This window comes from Crocuta crocuta, unplaced genomic scaffold (assembly GCF_008692635.1).
Source record: "Crocuta crocuta isolate KB4526 unplaced genomic scaffold, BGI_CrCroc_1.0 scaffold717, whole genome shotgun sequence".
Classification (NCBI taxonomy): domain Eukaryota; kingdom Metazoa; phylum Chordata; class Mammalia; order Carnivora; family Hyaenidae; genus Crocuta; species Crocuta crocuta.
The window spans coordinates 580,648-599,356 of NW_027527973.1; positions in this window are offsets into that span (position 1 = coordinate 580,648).

Genomic DNA, 18,709 nt, shown 5'->3' on the forward strand with positions numbered 1-18,709 from the left:
ATGGGACACCTTGGAATTATACCAGTCCCATTCTACTTTGGAGCCACTGTCACTTGTATTGAAAGATCGTAGCTTTGTTTTCATCAAACTATGTTTTATTTTTCCTTGCTCCTTAAAAGATACCCCCATATAAAATCATTATTTTTACCTCCACTTGCAATTGTGACTTTAACTACAGCACTAAGTCTAACCCTAACCCTAACCCTAACCCTAAGTCTAATTTTATGATTATGATTTCTAAAAAGGAAATGGACTGCAGGGAATGGAAGTTCAAGACTTGCTATTTTGAAAATCAGTTCTGTATTATGTACTTAAAGGAAAACAAAGAAAACTAGATTTATCTTAAGCTCAAAATTACCAATTGAGATTTATTAACAAATCTAAAAAAAAATCTAACAATCTACCAACTGACAATGGAGAGATAGATGTTTATTACTATAGCAGATACGCACAGTATGTACTGTAGACGTCATCTTTCTCAGTGTGTGTGTGTGTGTGTAGATATGTATACACACACACTGAGCATGTGTATGCACCTCTTTCACACACGTAAAAATTACAGAGTAGAGGGAATAGGCATTTTATTAGGTTCTATACTATATGTAAATATTGAAACAATGCACTGCTTTCAGTGGGATTGAAGATGATTTTGGAAAGCCTTTGTTTTCAAGATATTGCAAATAAACATTTTTGTATATATCATCTATACACAAAATATATAGATATCAAAAGATGCCATTTTTCTACAATGATAATATTCAAGAGTAGTTTGTTAAGTAAATCCTTATCAATATTTTTCAATCTGAAAAATATAAAGTAAAACATATATATTTATATATGTATATCTCACTATATATATATGTATTTAACACTTCTGAGATCAGACACAGAACAATAAATATATAACATGTTCAAATTAACTTTGAATTGGGGTAAAAATCTATATATTAATAGATATTCTTAGCATTACAGACATGTAAAACTAATGCACCTGATATGATCAATATAGTTTCTGTGAACTTTAGATGAATTAATGCACATAAGGAGCTTAGAACAACATCATGATAACCACAATGGTATTTTTCTATAAAAACATGCAATTCCATGATAATTACAGTCTTATAACGTAAATTCAATCTTTTCCATTCCTTTGGGCTTCAAAGAAATGTAACTTTGACTAATGTGATAAAATAGCTCTTTGGCTTTGTGTAGCTTGACCACCTGGAGAGCAGAATATTGATTCTATAATTAACTGTGACCTGCAAAGTACAGCCACAAAAATTACTTTTAAAAAAAATAATAATTTTCCCCTTCTGAGAGTTTACATGGAAAACAAGTTGTAAAAAAGAGGATTTTAAAAACATCACAGTCATTAAAGTTTAAATTATCATGATTGTGATTTTTTAGAACTCATCTTAATGCTGATATATTCACACAAAAAGACAGACTGGTACAAAATAAATTGGATAAAAGAATCCTGGTAAAATATCTGTGACCTGAGATTTCAACAATCTGCAAAGATCTAGCTTTCACACTTTTAAATTTATGAGGGCCCTTAGTATATGTTAAAACCCATAGTCCTATTGAGATTTTAAAAATAAAGGAAAATACAAATTTTCCATTTGAAAAATGTAATTATAGATTAGAAAATTGCAAGTGAGAAAGTGGGCTTGTTTTGTTGTCACTGTTAAGAGAGGAAATGTTCAGCTTAGCTTGCCAAACCTCTACATACATTTTGTATTTGTCACTGATAATTGCAGCTCCAATTTTTAAGGATATAGTGGTATTTATTACTTTTAATATAAATGAGCAATATACACATGCTTAGACATCTATTTAGGCATCACTAGCTTTTTAAAAATATATTAAAAGTCATATTCATTTATACCAAAGTCCATTTGCCATTTAAATTAATTTTATACAATTCAAAAATAATTCTGTTTACATTATAAAATTTCCAAAATGTAGAAATTACGAAAACTCAATGTTCCTGTTGAAAGGAAGTTTTCCCGGGGCACTTGGGTAGCTCAGTCAATTAAGCATCTCACTCTTGATCTCTGCTCAGGTCTTGATCTCAGTCAGGGTCTTAAGTTCAAGCCTTACATTGGGCTGTGTGCTGGGCATGAAGCCTACTTAAAAAAGAAAAACAAGGAATTCTACTGTTACCACAGTCACTAACTCCACAGACAACCATTATAATTTCTTAGGCACCTAGACACAAATCGTATTAATATTTATGCATACATATTTTTTTCTAAAAATTAGTTTGGTCTACAGTTCTCAGTTGCACTTAATATTCTTAGTGTTTGATCAATAATAATACAATAGGACTTCCATTTTTTTAAATGATGTGTCTTGGGTCAGATTCCCTAGAAACAAATCCTGAGTTAAGGATTTTTGTATGAGTGCTTTATTGGGAGAATGCTATCAAGAGAAAACTTTGAGAAAATAGAGAAACCGGGATAAGGTCCCAGAAGAAGTGAACTCAGATACATTCTAGCTGAAATCCATCCTCAGCCTGATTCGTGGTGAGTTCTGTAGTATTAATTGTGCTGCAGTTGTTTCATCCTTAAGAAAAGGGGCCTGATATTTTGTACTATTGCATCTGTAGCTAATTGCCAACAAGTGTCCTTGTAACTCCCAGATGGAACTATACTCTTACAGGTAAGGTGAATACAGCTACTGAAACCATTTCTCTGGAAACATTGTAAACTGTTGTAATTATAAACCCCTAGCTGCCCAACTCACAGAACTTGGAAGATGAGTTAATCTGGATGTCAAGAGATCTGGGCAGGGCACCAAAAGAGTTTTCTACTGGTGGTATGATATCACATCACAGAATAAAACAGAATTATGCTTTAACTATTTTTTTCTTAAGATATATTTGGTTGTGGGGCGCCTGGGTGGCTTAGTCGGTTAAGCGTCCGACTTTCGCTTAGGTCATGATCTTGCAGTTCGTGGGTTTGAGCCCCGCGTCGGGCTCTGTGCTGACTGCCAGCTCAGAGCTTGGGAGCCTGTTTCAGTCTGTGACTCCCTCTCTCTCTGACCCTCCCCTGCTCACGCTCTCTCTCTCCTAGAAATAAATAAAACATTAAAAAAAAATTTTTAAAAAAAAGATATATTTGGTTGAATTCCTTTTTAGGAAGTTCAGTTGTTGTTATTAATATTTTTGTACCAGTGATTGCCTGCATATTATAATGTCTGTCTTTAATAGACGTTCCCGGGACTTTCAGTGCTGGATCAAAGGTCATGTGCATATTAAAGTTTGACAGATATTGACAAATTATCCCCAAAGAAGTTCACATTCTTCATATCTTCACTAACAATGTGAATTAAATTTTTGGTCCTTAATTATCTTAATATAAAAAGTGATGTCTTGGATTGGTTTTATTTTGCATTTTTAAAAATTATATAGAATGTTCAGCATATTTTGATATGTGAAAGCAATTTGTATATTAGTTTGTGAATCAATTTTTCCTCTTTTTTGTATTTTTATTATGTTGCTAATATTGTTCCTATCAGTTTTAAGAGTGTACATATATGTTAGGAAAATTAAGTATTTTAAGATGTTTATTCATATGTCATTCCAATTTTATATTTTGAACTTTGTTTTTATTTCCACTCTGCAAATAAATGTAATTTTATGAAATTAAATTTATTTTTTATAGCACCTGGGCTTCCTAATTTAGAAAGGTCCCCTAACTTCACACATAAATTTTTTTAAATTTTTTTAATGTTTATTTATTTTCGAGAGACAGTGTGAGCAGGGGAGGGGCAGAGAGAGAGAGAGGGAGACACAGAATCTGAAGTAGGCTCCAGGATCTGAGCTGTCAGCACCGAGGCTGATGTGGGGCTCGAACCCACAAGCTGTGAGATATCGGAGGCTTAACCGACTGAGCCACCCCGGCACCCTGACAAATAAATATTTCAGACTCCACATGTTTTCTTCCAAATCCTTTAAATTGTCTTCTTGTTTTGAGGTAAAAATTTCATTGTTTTAATTTGAGGCAAAATTAAATTTGGTATATTTAAAAATCCAATTTTAAGATATTTGGTGTTGCTTACTGTTTAATTGATAATTTATAACTATAGTTTTTGCCAATCATAAATAATGGCTTAACTACCCAAGCTAATGGAAGGCACATGAGAGTTAAGATGCATAAAGATAATTTTCACAAGTAGATAAGTTTATCCTGAAATGTTATAAATGAAAATCAGTGTTAATAACAAGTATTAAAAATAAAGTATCATGAAGAAAAACAATTCTATTTGAAACATAAAAATTGTCTTAAAAACCAAACTCAGTGATTTTTCTGTTTTGGCTTAAAAGCTGAAATACTTTGAATGATAAAATTCTTTCTAATAAGAGTAATTTTTGCTTATATAATTTTATCTTAGCTAATACAAATTTTATGGCATGCCCAAAATTCTTTAACCCACTTAATTTGCTTCATTGTTCATAATTTGTTTACTTTTGTCTATAGGGTAAGTTCTAATTCTGTTAAGAGCTTATGATGTAATGTTAGGATAATTCATTTACTTACAATGCTATTGACTGGATCAATTCCAACACTATTTCCTGTGTTTTTATGTATCCCCATTAGATTCAGTAATTATTTAGACCTTGAAAAATGTGTTATATATCAAACAACAAGGAGAGGTCTCTGGTAGTAATAGAATTTATTTTTACAAATTTCAAACATTTTGAAATCATTTTAAGTATTTATAGGGGTCTATAAATATATGTTGAAGGAATTAAAAAATGATCCTGGTAGAAATAGAATTCCAGTGTTTTAAAAAGAAGATGATTTTCAAGATGGATATCTAGCTTAACTTTTAACTTCTTTAGTAAGTCACAGCAATTCATAAGTAATGTTAAAATATAAATATTGTAAATAAGTTTTTTACACTTATTTACTTATTTTGGGGGGGGCCGTGAGCAGGGTAGGGGCAGAGAGAGAAAGAGAGAGAGAGAATCCCAAGCAGGGTTCTAACTCACGAACCATGAGGTCATGACCCGAGCCAAAATCAAGAGTTGGATGCTAAACCTATTGAGTCACCCAGGAACCCCTAAATATTGCAAATAAGTTTTAACCATCATATGGAACCCAGTGATATTTACATAACATGGTTAGTATTTTTTGTTCCATTACTCCCAAATTCTATCAATATATGTGAGAGGCTTATTTTTATTAAAAGAAAAATCCAAAAAATAGTTTTAATGATTTAGATTTGTAAATAACTTTGGATTCTTTTGATTTTTAAAACATAAGAGGAACACAAGTAACATTCAGCCTATTTTGAAAATGAATCATTGTTTTTCAGATTTTGGTCATAAAGATAAACTCCTCTCTAAGCAGGAATTCCTTGACAAGGTAAGCATTTCTACTTGTAAGCTGTTTATTTCTCAGTAAATTTTTTAAGTGGCCAAAGTTCTCAGGAGAAGTTACAGTAAGAATTGAACAAGGTTAATATTCCCTGTGGCCAGGGCTATGGAAATGGCAACAATGTTTACAAAAGCAGAAGGGTACTCATCAAGTCAACTCAAGATCTCAAAAGGAATGGATATAGTGAGCTCAAAACCTAGTAAACAGGGTGAGTATTTACATCAACATTAATATTGAGGAATCAGATAAACAGTTGAATTTAGAATGACTCCAAGAAGATTTCATATGCGAGTATATCTTGTAGGGTGTGCAGCATTGCTATGAAAGAAGAAAAAATTATGAGATGCTTTGGTGACTAAATCATTAAGACGACAGGGATAGGAAGAAATGGGACTTAGGAAAAGAGTTTGGATAAGTTGAGTATTTCATCCTTGATAAAAAATCTGGGCAGCTGCTATTTAGAACAAATATCAAGAAGATATTATAAACAGAATTAAGCTTTTGATTTATCCTTTGTGTTTTTTTTTTCTTTATGTCTCTTATGAAGAAAGAAGTCATTATACACACTTGGCTTACCTAAGTTTTGTAGATGGAGCTACAGGGAAACATCTAGAGAAAGGTTATAACATTCTAAAAATGTTCTCTGTAGAGACACATTTTATACATAGTTGCTGAGCTTAGCTTATAATATGTGTATGAAGGCTGGTACTATTATCAAATTAAAATATATTATTATTTTTTCCATTTTGAAGCCTATACCAAATTTAAATCAGTGCTGCTTATTCTCGTAAATAAAAATGGAACCCTGCTTTAAAGTGTTAATCTTTTATAGCGTTTTCTGAAGTAAAAGTCATGGTTATTTCTTCCTAAAAATGGCCATTAAAGTCCTTTTTCCATGTATTTTCTCATTAGCTAAATAATAATAAAAAATAATGGGTGTCTCTCGATTTTTCTTCATACAGTTTGGTACTATAGAGTGAAGAAATTTAATAGCAATTTTACTTGTGCCCTCATTATTGGTATGCTGTAGTCATTTTCTACTTTTCAATGACTTTGAAAATGATCTTGTATAGTAGCGGCTTCTTATTATCCAGAAAGGTACTAGGAATAGGTGTAATCTCATTATACCCACAACCACTCAGTAGAAAAATATGTAATATTCATGTGAATATCTGTGAGGTAGTAGGGTATAGTTGAATAGCTTCATTTTCTCTGCTCTACGATGGTACAATTACATTTATTTTTTTAAATGACAAACTCATAAAATCATACAGTGACAATCAGCACAAATGCAGAGTTGCCATTTGCGTAGGAGAAATGGGTTACAGGATAAACCTCTAATTTAGCTAATGGAATTTTGAAATAGAGCTTATAACCCAAGTGAAATCAGACACAATGGTCTTAGTTGACTCCATTTTATAATCACTTACATTTTTATTGCTAATTCACCTAATTGAAGTCAGGAGTAAATACACCATTAGCTCTGGATAACTTAGGTTAGGGTTGAATTTTACTGTTACAAGGAATATGTAAGTGTCCAAAAGAAAGATGCACAAATCTGCTGAGTTCTGTTAGCAACACAGGAAAACAAAGAACTTAAATTACAAGCCTGATTCCTACATCTAACTACAGTGTCTTTTGAGAGCATTTGTGGCCTTATTAAATCTGTTTTAAATAATTTATTTTCTATTGAGGTAATCAACTTGTTTACATAAGAAAATCGAAACAACAATAAATCATACCTTTTTCTATGATTTCTTAGCCAAGCAAATGTATGGATGTTGCAATACCCTAAGTGAGGATTGTGATTGAAAATATTAAAATGAATGCTTCAATATAACTCGAAATCCCAATTGATGACGTTTTGGAGTGATGGGGTGGGGCGCGCCGAGAACCTAGAAAGAATTCTTGAAGACCTCTTGGGTGAAAAATGTGATTTTATGAAACAAAAGGGACCCATCAGCAGGAAGAGTTGCATTGCAAGTGTGGAGAGGTGACTATTTTATTATGTCATCATGGGAGATAAAATCAAGAGAGAGTTTCCAAAGAGACTTTCACTTGCTAAAGATTTACTGGAGGCCTGGCTCTTGTCAAGCTAACGTTGTTTTTCCCTCCAGCAAAGCTTTAACATTAAGACAGTAGCGGAGTTCCTCGACTTAAGGCCATTGATGGGATTCCCTTTTTCTTGTAAACTGGTGGCAATTCTTATCAGATTAATCATTTGTTTTATCATTGTTTTTGTCCTTTTCTGTTTTTGGGTAGCCAGGGGTGTCCAAAGAATATCAAACATTGCCTACCTGGGGTGGGGGTGGGGGTGCCATTAAACTGCACTTTTGTCGGGGCGCCTGGGTGGCTCTGTCGGTTAAGCGTCTGACTTCGGCTCAGGTCATGATCTCACGGTTCGCTGGTTCGAGCCCCAGGTCGCGCTCTGTGCTGACAGCCAGCTCAGAGCCTGGAGCCTGCTTCCGATTCTGTGTCTCCCTCTCTCTCTGACCCTCCCCTGCTCATGCTGTCTCTCTGTCNATTAATTTAGGGCAAAAATAATATTTACACTTTTAATAAAACAACAAAAATGTTAATATTAAATATCAATTAAAATAATGGAATCTGTCCATTATTACCTATTTCTATCTTATATTAGCAAAGTATCAAACGTATTGGTCAAAAACCTGGACGTACCTTTACAAATCTAACTTAAATAGCATATGCTTTCATTAAATTGTCAAAACCTTCAAATAATTTTATTGATTGAAAATAGCTAGCATTTACTGAAGTTATTATTCCAGGAAGTATACGAAGCACAGTTTACACATTTTATCATTTTTCACAAACCTTGCGACGGAGACACAAATCTTAGTCCTGCAGAGAGGCCCAGAGACCCGCCGGTGTTAGAGAAGCTGTAAGTGGGAGAGTGGCGTGCCGGGTCCCCGGGACGACTCTTCTTAACCACTTTCCTCCCACATAGTGTAATGTGCGCGAGATCAGGTAAACTTGTTAATCTTCAGAAAGAGAAAAATGCATTCGGATCACCTTAAAACATTACACACCTTATTCCTTGCTATTATGCCATTTTTGAATGGGTTACAGGTAACCCATTACACATATGTAAACAGGTGTGTGTTGAGTATTTATTAAAAACGAGAATGGAAATAATCTTGTTATCAAACAAAAACCAATGATTATCTCAGTTGTTGACCAGTTTTCCAGCCACAGTGATGAATTGCTGTATCTATATAACTTTTCATTTATTGCTGGGCCAATTTTGTTGCTTACCATATGTGATATCTGCTAGGAAAATATGACTAATTGTAATAAAGATTTCCTTTAACAATAACATCATTATTTTCATCAGTATATTTAGTGTCACTTTTTCGTTAGGCCAGGTTTCCATTGCTTAAGGTTAATATCTAATATATCTATTAACATCTAATAATATATATTATATACAATATTGTTATTTATGATATATAAATCACATATATTAATGTAACATTTAATTTATGATATAATTATATTAACTCATATTACATAAATGAGAATTACTATAGGAGAGGTAAAAAGAATATAATGAACTAGTTCATTTGAAGTTTAAATATTCACTCAGGATTCTGGAGAGTGAATTCCACACCCACCCACTCCCAACCCTGGCCTCAGGCTCTGTGCTAATCCCTGCTTGGGATTCTCTCCCTCACTCTCTCTCTGTCCCTCCCCTGCTCATACCCTCTCTAGCTCTCTATTTCTCCCTCTCTCTCAAAGTAAATAAACATTTAAATACATTCTGCTGAGGTAAATTTTAAAATCTATGTTTGAAAGAGGCAGAGGCACTGTTTGCAAGGCCTGTGATAAATACAAACCAAAAATACTTTCAGAACATGGTTTTGTGTGACAGGTTTTATGATCACTTATTCAATAGAATATTATAACCCAAACAACATGACCAACAACTGGGACAATAGGCAAGAGCTAGTTGATAAGTAGCATCTTTATCCTACCTCAAAATCAGAAGAACTTCAATCTGTTTCTAGACCATGTGTTCATAACGAAACAGTACTTCCGGGTGCTGTAGTTTTTCTTTCTACCATAAAACTGAATCAAAGCTCCCCTTTGCTTACATGGAAAACATCACACAGATGGCCAAAAATGACTATATCAAATCTGCCTCAATGAAGACATGACCTTCATAAATATCAGGCAAATGACTATAATAAATTTTGTTTTATGCTATATTCATAAACTGAGATGCTCTGAGTATTGAAGTCGTATCATGAATAGTAAATGTTGACAAAACTAACATGAAAGGACAGACACCATTTTAAACATCTTAAAGTACTTCCCTTCCAATTTTCAAAGAATAGAATGATAACATTTGGTAAAAGAACATGCAGATGTGTGAGAACCTCAGAATTGCTAGCTCAGTGAGAAATTCAGTTTTGTTGTGTTATCATAGTATTCTCAGAAACTGGCATTTTCATACATCCTAACACCCATTATTACTGTTTTTCGCATTTAAAGCAAATAATTGCGGGTAATATATATTTCTTTGGCCATAGGAAAGGATAATTCAATTATATAAAATAAATCAGTCATGAAAGGTATTTTTTTAACTTTTGCAACTGCAGGTTAAATAATAAAACAAGTAGACATTATCTAAATCTCATTTTAAAATCTTCGTTATTTAAACAATTCCTTCATTTTTGTGTATTTCTTCTCTAATTAATTATGGCTATTTTTTTATCAGCTTTCTTGTGTTCTTGTTAAGTAGTTACCGATCAACACCTGAGTCCTGCTCTTTTATTCTTGAAAATTTCAGCTTTCCAACAGTATTCTTTCTCAACTCAGTCTCTGGAATTTTTCTTATTTAATGATCTTGTCCTCTACCATATAGCATCTACCTATTATATTTGACAATGTTAAGTTTACCTAAAACCCGGTGCTTCTGAAAACCAATGAAAGTTAAAGGAATCCCTCCCTGTCCTCCACCTCCAGATTCCTGTATCTTTGCTTCATAAATGATTAAACTACTTTATCTTCACTGATCAAGATAAATAAAATGTTTGTTGGCCAAACTCTGATTAAGATTATCTCCTTCCCTGAACTCTGACCACCTTTAAACTGAACTGGCAAACTACTCTTCCTGAAGGAACCATCTTCCCCACTCTCCACCCCTGGTAAAACTTCTGGGCATCTAGTGTGCTCTCAGGTCACTCTTCAGTGGCTCTTCCCCATCAGTTCTCTCTAGCCTTGTTCACTCCATATGAAAGAAAAACTCTGTGCCTAACCCTGAAATGCCTGCACATCTTTTTGACAGCTTCTCTGGATTCTAGTAGTGCCTACACTGAGTATTTCTCTACTCAGTATGCCTCTCCACACCCCTGCAATAATTCTTTCAAATAAAATCTCTTCCTTCTCGGATCTGAAATTGCTTTTTATTTGATATACCCTACATTTTAATTTATTTATTAACTTTATTTTTATTTATTCAGTAACTTTTTATTTTATTTTATTCAGTTCAGTAACTTAACTGTCGAAGTTAAGCTTCGACAGTATATTTCAAGAATCCTATTGTATTCTTGTGTCTCCTGCTTTCCAACCCTCTCCTCCGCATTGACCGGACCACAGCAGTCCTTGGGCCTCACTATGTTTTAATTTCAACAGTATCACTTTAGCTCCTCACTCCTCTCAGGGGCCCTTGTTTCTCCTTAAATACCATGGTAGATTATTTTAGTGACCCGTTTTTGGGACATCTCGTCAACTTGCCTGCTGCTCTTTTGTTTATTCATACTCATTTTGCAATAGTTTTAAGTCCATCCCTATGTAACTGACTGGAGAAAAATGCTCTATCATGCTGTCTGTCTTCACTTTTATTTCATGATCACTAATTTCATGATCACTAATTGTATTTTGTCCTATACATTCACTCTCTAGCACTTTTAAATGACTACTTTATGTTTCTAGTCTTTCCTCAAACCAAGAGTACCATCTCCTTGTCTGTGCTCTCATAATAACCTTGCTTCCCACTTCACAAAGAAAAGTATCACAATCATGAGAGAACTTCCAGAGAAGCTGACAACACAACTTTAATACCTACTAGCATCTGGCCCTGCATTTCGTGCCTTCCTTTCTAACATAAGAAATAAACCTTTCCTCATCCTTAGACCCCTTCACTTGTGCAATATGTCTTATCTTCCTTTCTCACGGACATTGTTGGAGAAATTTATTATTTTCTCTCTTGCCACATCAAGTGGATACTTCTCCAATTCCCGCCAACATACAAGCATGCTATTATTTAACCCACATTGAAAAAAATTTTAACAAAATAAAATATAAAATCTCTCTCTTTGATAGCTTTGACTTTTTGTTCATTCTCTGGTCCTTTAAATAACAAATTATTTCCAGCTATCTATGTATTTACTCTTCTGATTCTATTCCTCCTGTTTCCTTTTTGAAGTCATGCAATCAGAATTTAACTCCATAACTTAACCAAAAATACTTTTGTTAAGGTTATCAATAACTTACATTTTTACAAATCTATTTGTCAATTCTTGATCTTTCTCTTATTTGACTTGTCAGCAGTATTTATTATCATTCACTCCTCTTTGGAGCACTTTTATTTGATTTCTAAATTATACACTTTCTCCTAATTTGTTTTTTTTTAATTTTTAAAAATTTTTAAATTTTTTAATGTTTTTTATTTATTTCTAAGAGAGAGCATGAACAGGGAAGTGTCAGAGAGAGAGGGAGACACAGAATCTGAAACAGGCTCCAGGCCCTGAGCTAGGTGTCAGCACAGAGCCCGAGTCAGGGCCCAAACCCACGAACTGTGAGATCATGACTCGAGTTGAAGCCGGATGCCCAACCAACCGAGTTACCCAGGCACCCCTCACTTTCTCCTAATTTGATTGCAGTTTATTTTATCAGTTTCTACTTATCCAACATGTTGACACTGGAATGCCTTAACACTATATTCTTGGACTTTTCCCCTTCTGTATCTTCATTTACTGGCATTTAGTTCCATGGCTTTAATAAATAAGTATTTTTATACTGATAACTTCCAAGTTTCCATCTCTATTCTAGACTGTTCTCTGAACTCCAGACATTTAATCCCACTGCTTACTCATAATATCTCCACTTGGATATCTTTTAGATCTGAGAGTTAATATTTCCATAATTCTTTATCCTCCAAATTCTCTCAGCCTTCTATATATTCCATTTCTGTTAATGGTATGACATCTTTCCATTTGTTCAAGCCAAAACCTTGCAAAAGACTTTGAGTTTACTCTTTCTCTCACACTTAACATTTTACCCACCAAAAATTGGTTCTAACTTTAAATTGTAGCTAAATTTGTCAGAATTTGAATCTCAGAATTCCACGAAGATAGACGTGTTTTATGTTGGGATTCCAGGAATTATACTGAACTAGAACCATAATACACCTGCTCTCCCTAATCAACTTTCTTTGATTGAATGGCCCAGCGAGCATTAAATCCTAAATACTGAACAATGAGTGAGGAGCCTGAAATTACGTCCTCAGCCTCGGGCCTCGGGCTGCACGTAGCCCCAGTTCCAGGAAAAGCTTCAGCTGAAGCCACCCTCAGGACCACCCTCGGATCAGCCAATCAAAAGAACTGTGTAACGTTCCTGTGGTCTGAGTCAGGGCTGGGAACTGCAGGTAGTTACTCTGCACAAACTAGCCAATCACTCACTGCTTGCCTAAACCCCACGTAGGCCCTTTGAGCTCACCTCATAATTGGTCATTTTCAAAGGATTCTCAAAGGTCATGATTGGGTCGCGCCAAAAGTAACAGACGCCTCAAAGACACTGAATGGTCAAATCTGTTACCATGGGTGCTGTACAATTATGATTGGTGTTTATGTGATGATGCTATATGTACTACGTGTGCACCGTAACACCCCTGTCCCTTACCCCATAAAAGCCCTGCTTGCCACTGTTCGGGGCTTCACCTTGGTGCCACTGTACAGGTTGGTTAATGGGTGAGCCCCTGCTCGAGCTTGTAATAAAGACCCTTTTGTACTTGCATCGGTGCCGGCTCCTTGGAGGTCTCTGGGGACTCGCTATTCAGGCATAACATGAGAAACAAGAATGAGAGTGTCGTTGGTGTCTTTCAGAAGCAAATGAAAACATGATAATAACCAAATAATGGAAGTTAAAGATATGTTTTACATGTAAGTTTTTCACATGTCCAGAATCCAAATCAAGATAAGTTAAGTACGTGAGGAGACCCAACACACATGCACACACAAATACAACCAGCAGTAACATTCCTATCAGCACTTTAGTTATTGGGTGATTCAGCTATAGACCGTAATACTATTTTGCTTACTATAAATGAGAATATAAATACAAACATGTATTTCAGCATAGAACTACAAAATATAAAGATGGCATGGATTTTTAAAATAAACAAATAGAAATTCTAGAGTGAAAGTTAGAAGTTACTGATTATGAAAATCAGTTAGAATCAGGCATAGGTACCAAAAAGAAAAAGAATCAAGAAAAGATGGCAAGAGACATAGAGAATACATTGTGAAGTTCTACGGTTTGATTCTTTAGAGAGGCTGAAAATGAGCAAAAGTAATAACTAAAGAAATATTGTCTGATAATTTAATAGATAATAAAAGACATCAACCCACAAAAAGAACTCCAATATCCCAGACAAGATAGATCCAAAAAGGTATCCACAAAGAGATGGATATAATAGAGGAAATTGTCAAAAACAAAGAAAAAAGGGAAGAACATTTACTCTGAAAGTAGCAAGTTGCCTTTGGTTAACTATTAGATTGTAATTTTGTAAACGATGAGAAACACAAGATAATGGGATGGTATTTTCCTTTTGCTATAAAACAGTTACCCAAAATGAGTTCCAATTATAAACTGTTGGAGACCAGCTCCGGCCGGGGTCCAGGGGTCCCTTAAGGATGGACGGTGTCATCGAGGGAGGGGTGAGAGAGGCCCCAGAGTCTTTCTGGTCAACAGGCAGGCATCTCCACCCAGACTAGGGCTCAACTGTATTTTATAAGTGTTTGCTGGACGGCACAGAAGTGGCATTTGCCTTAGACAATGATTTCTGATAACAAACTTCTTTGATATGTAAGAATTTCCTAGAACATAGATTTGTAGAAGACTCCTGCATAACCTTTATCAATAGTGATTGAGGTAGGGGATTTAGATGCTTATCTTATGGGGAAGGAAAGCATCTTTAGCATACCAGACAAAGTTTTTAGCATAAAAAGGGTGAAATTACTCCTTTGTGGGCAGGGGTCAATAGCTTGTTTAAGGTGGAAGTATCAAGAAAAATAGGTTTTTCAGGAAACACCTCTGCTCCCATAATCACAAAAGAAGTTCCTCAATAGGTTCCTTCACAGAGAGCAATCAGCATATTCAAGGCCAGAATAAGTCACTCCAGATACTTGATAACAAATGCCTTGGGGTGGGGGGGAGAGGCCGCCAGTGCTCCATGCAGAAACAATTGGGTGGGGATGGATATCTGGCCTTAACTCTAAATTAGGCTCTTTGTCTCAGGGCCAGACTCAAGCCCCCTTTCTTAGGTAAGTCTTCGATCTGCAAGACCCTTAGGAAGAGACTTTTAACAATCATCCACAGTGTTTTCACCTGAAATCTCTTTGGAAAAGGCAGGGACATGCCTTTCCTTATGAGCAATCTGTGTGGGGAATATCGGTCTGATCTGGAATATCAGACCTGGTCAATACCAGCAACCTCATTTCCAACATGAGCCAGTAGTAGAAGGAGATACCAGTTTTCGTTTCTCTCATGGCAGGAGCTGTGCAAACGCTGCCATTTCCTCACTGTGTCTGTCATCCAAGGAGGCCAGTGTGTCTCCCAGAGATAAATAGAACTTTCAAGTATTAAAAATAAAATATTCTTTCAGGCAAAAAAAAAAAAAAGAAGTTTGGAAATTTTTCTAATCAGCACCTCACAAAAATAATAATAAAGGACTCTCTTGAGGCAGAATAAATATTCTAAATGGGAGATTAGAATAGCAGGAAGAAATGAAGAGTTACAAAAATGTAAATATGCAGCTAAATCCAGATATTCCATTCATTTTATCAAAAACTAATAATGCCCGCTGTTGAAAATCATACACACATATAATCTAAGTACAGATTATTATATATATATATATAATCTAAGTCACAGAAACATCACATAATTTTGAAAGTAAATAACAGAGTTAAAGTGTCTTGTTGTTCTTGCATTGTGTATAGTGTCAAAGTACCAATTAAATTTATCTTTAGTGATCAAGGATGAATGTTGTAATACATAGAAAACCACACACAAAAAGATAAGGCAAAATCCCAAAATAACTTCAAAAGAAAGGGAATAATTACAATTATTTAATATTTCAAAGAATGCAGGAAAACAGATAAAAGTTTAAAGAGATGTGGTTGCCATGCAAATCATGGTTGGGTTTAGATTTAAGGACAGCAGCATCAAGTTGGAAGGTGCTCCTGACCAATTACATAGATCTGACCTTGTTGTTGTTACATAGGTGTTTAGTTGGTAATTTATTAAGTGGTGCTATATGTATTTTATGCTGCCTTTTAAAGGGTTATATCTTACAATTTGGAGAACAAAGGTATTAAGGGAATATCCTTTATACTTTAAGACCGTATTTCTAGAAATCTAGAAATATAACAATGCCGGAGGCCGGCTCCAGCAGGTCCAGGGGTCCCTGAAGGATGGATGATGTTGGCAAGAGAGAGAGAGTGAGAGAGCCCGAGATTCTTTCTGATCACCAGGCAGGCATCCCCGTCCTGTCGGTTTTGGTGTCTTTATTTATAGGTTAAATGATAACAGGACATTAAAAAAGGAATTTTTACAATGAATAACTCTTTGTGATAAGATGCTTTGAAAAATGTACAGAAGCAGGTTTTACAGAAATATTCTTGCAGAACTACTCCAATCATGGTGAGGTTAAGTAAATCTTATAATTAAAGAATTAACAGGGTATTCTTAGTAAAAGGCAGGATACATATTTGTTCTAAGTTAATAACGCTAAGGTTAGGTCATAGGTTAAGTGTATAGATGGGCTAAGAGTCATTTTGTCTGACTCTCAAGAGGATGAATGTTTTCGAGCCGGTTAATGAGTTGTTTGTGGAAACCTATTTGATGCTGAATGTGTGAACACCATGGAGGCCCTAAATGTGTCGGCCTTTATTTTTGGGTAATGCTTTAGCTGCTCTTATCTATCCTCATCCCAGCCACCTGTAAGGGAAGGTGTTTGCAGAAAGTAGGCCTTGGGGAAGGGACTGCCATACATCACCAGTTAGGAGAAGCTGTAAGTATTAACTTAAGTTCTGCCCTTATCTGTTCCTTAACTCTAAATTAGGCTCTTTGTTTCGGGGCCAGGCTCAGTTGTAACTCTTGTGTTCTTAACCCCCTTTATTATCTAAGTCCTGGATCTGCAAGGCCCATAGGAAGAGCCTTTTGACAGTCCACAGAGCTTTTATCTAAAATCTCTTTTGTAAAGGCAGGAATATGCTTTTCCTTATGAGGTATCTGTGTTCAGAATATGGGTCTGATATGGAATATTGTGAGGCCTGGTCAATACCAGCAGGCTTATTTCCAACATGAGCCAGTAGTAGCAGAAGGAGATACCAGTTTTCGTTTCTCATGGCAGGAGCTGTGCAGACACTGCCATTTCCTTGCTGTGACTGCCATCCAGAGAGGCTCCTGGCATAACAAAATTTTAGAAACATTAGTATTCCTACTCTTATCGAGTCTATAAATGCTTTGTCTATTTCTTATTTGAGTTTACTGACATAGGGGGAAGCTTTTTAACAAGTTACCTGTTGAATTTTCTCATGTTGTTTTATATTGATTTTTCTGATGATTATGAATCTGTGACATGCCTGAAATATTAGTAATACCTATATTCTATTCTATAGAAGATAGATCTAGATAGATAGATAGATAGATAGATAGATAGGTAGATAGATAGATAGATAGATAGATAGATAGATAGATAGATAGATGATAGATATGTAAAACTCCCTTGGGCCAAAAGATGAGGGGCTTGCAAATGAGGAAATACCAACCATTATTTGATTTCAAACTCTATTCGGTAAAAAGTCAGGGGCTGAGCAACCTAGCTCCTCCTGGCTGCAGCAAGCCCCTGGGATGGAAATCTTTACCGAACATTGTGATTAGAATGGTCAAACATGTTCTTCAAGCAACTGTTAACCAACCCCCACCTCTAACCACAAAATTTTCACTTCTGTACACTGGCTTCACCCCTCTTCCTATATAAACCCTGAGCTGTGGCTTGGCGGGGCACCCTTCCCAGGACTTTTCAGGTGCGGGGGTGGGGGGGCTGGGAGGGGCATCTGGCTGGAGTAAAACCTGAATAACCAACTCCTTTTGTGTTTTGTGGGCTTTGTTCTCTGTGATTCTCCTTTGGAAAGGGAGGTCTAACAGATAGATAGATAGATAGATAGATAGATAGATAGACAGACAGACAGACAGAGATCTTACTATAGTCTGTAGTAAGTTATTCTAATCAAATGGACTTTCCAGGTACAAGTAAGTTCTAAGTTAAATACAGGCATTTCTCATTATTTACAACAGTTGTGTTCTGTAAAATTGCTTCAAACAATGTATTAGGGAATAATAAGTGGTTGCTCTTAAGGGAAATATTCTTAAAATCACTCTTAGGAGAGTTAAATTCATACAAATCTCTGGTCACATTTTTAATCACCTGATCAGTATATAACTGTTTTATGTTTGTTTCTGCTTACCTTATTTAAAATATATTGTTGATTAATTAACACTGAACTCATGGTATTGATGAAGTTTTGGGGTGATGGATGGGTTCATGGGGTCCAATGCTGACAGCCAAGAAAGAGTTGTTGAGGGCATCTTTTGTGCAAAAAAGTGATTTTATTAAAGCACGGAGACAGGACCCATGGGCAGAAAGAGCTGCACAGGGGTTGTAACAGGTAACTCATTACACACTTAAGGTTGGGAGGAGGTTAAGGACAGAGTAATTCCCTTCGAAGTTTTGGAAGCAAGTTTTCCAGGATCTTGAGGGACTAGCTGCTGTAAGGAAAGCATAAATTATTACCATTTAGTAAAACTTCAGTCATGAGACCCTTCAGATGTGTATCAGGAGGCCATAAACTTGTAGTATGATTGCCAGCATATATTTTGGGGCAGTTGAAATAAAGGAAGTCGAGTTACACGATCCTTGAGTTTGGGACAATGTTAAGCCAAGGTTCTCTTTTGCCCCTGGCAAAACGTCATCATTGAGGCAGCTGAGCTCCTAGAGGGAAGTCACTCTAGCA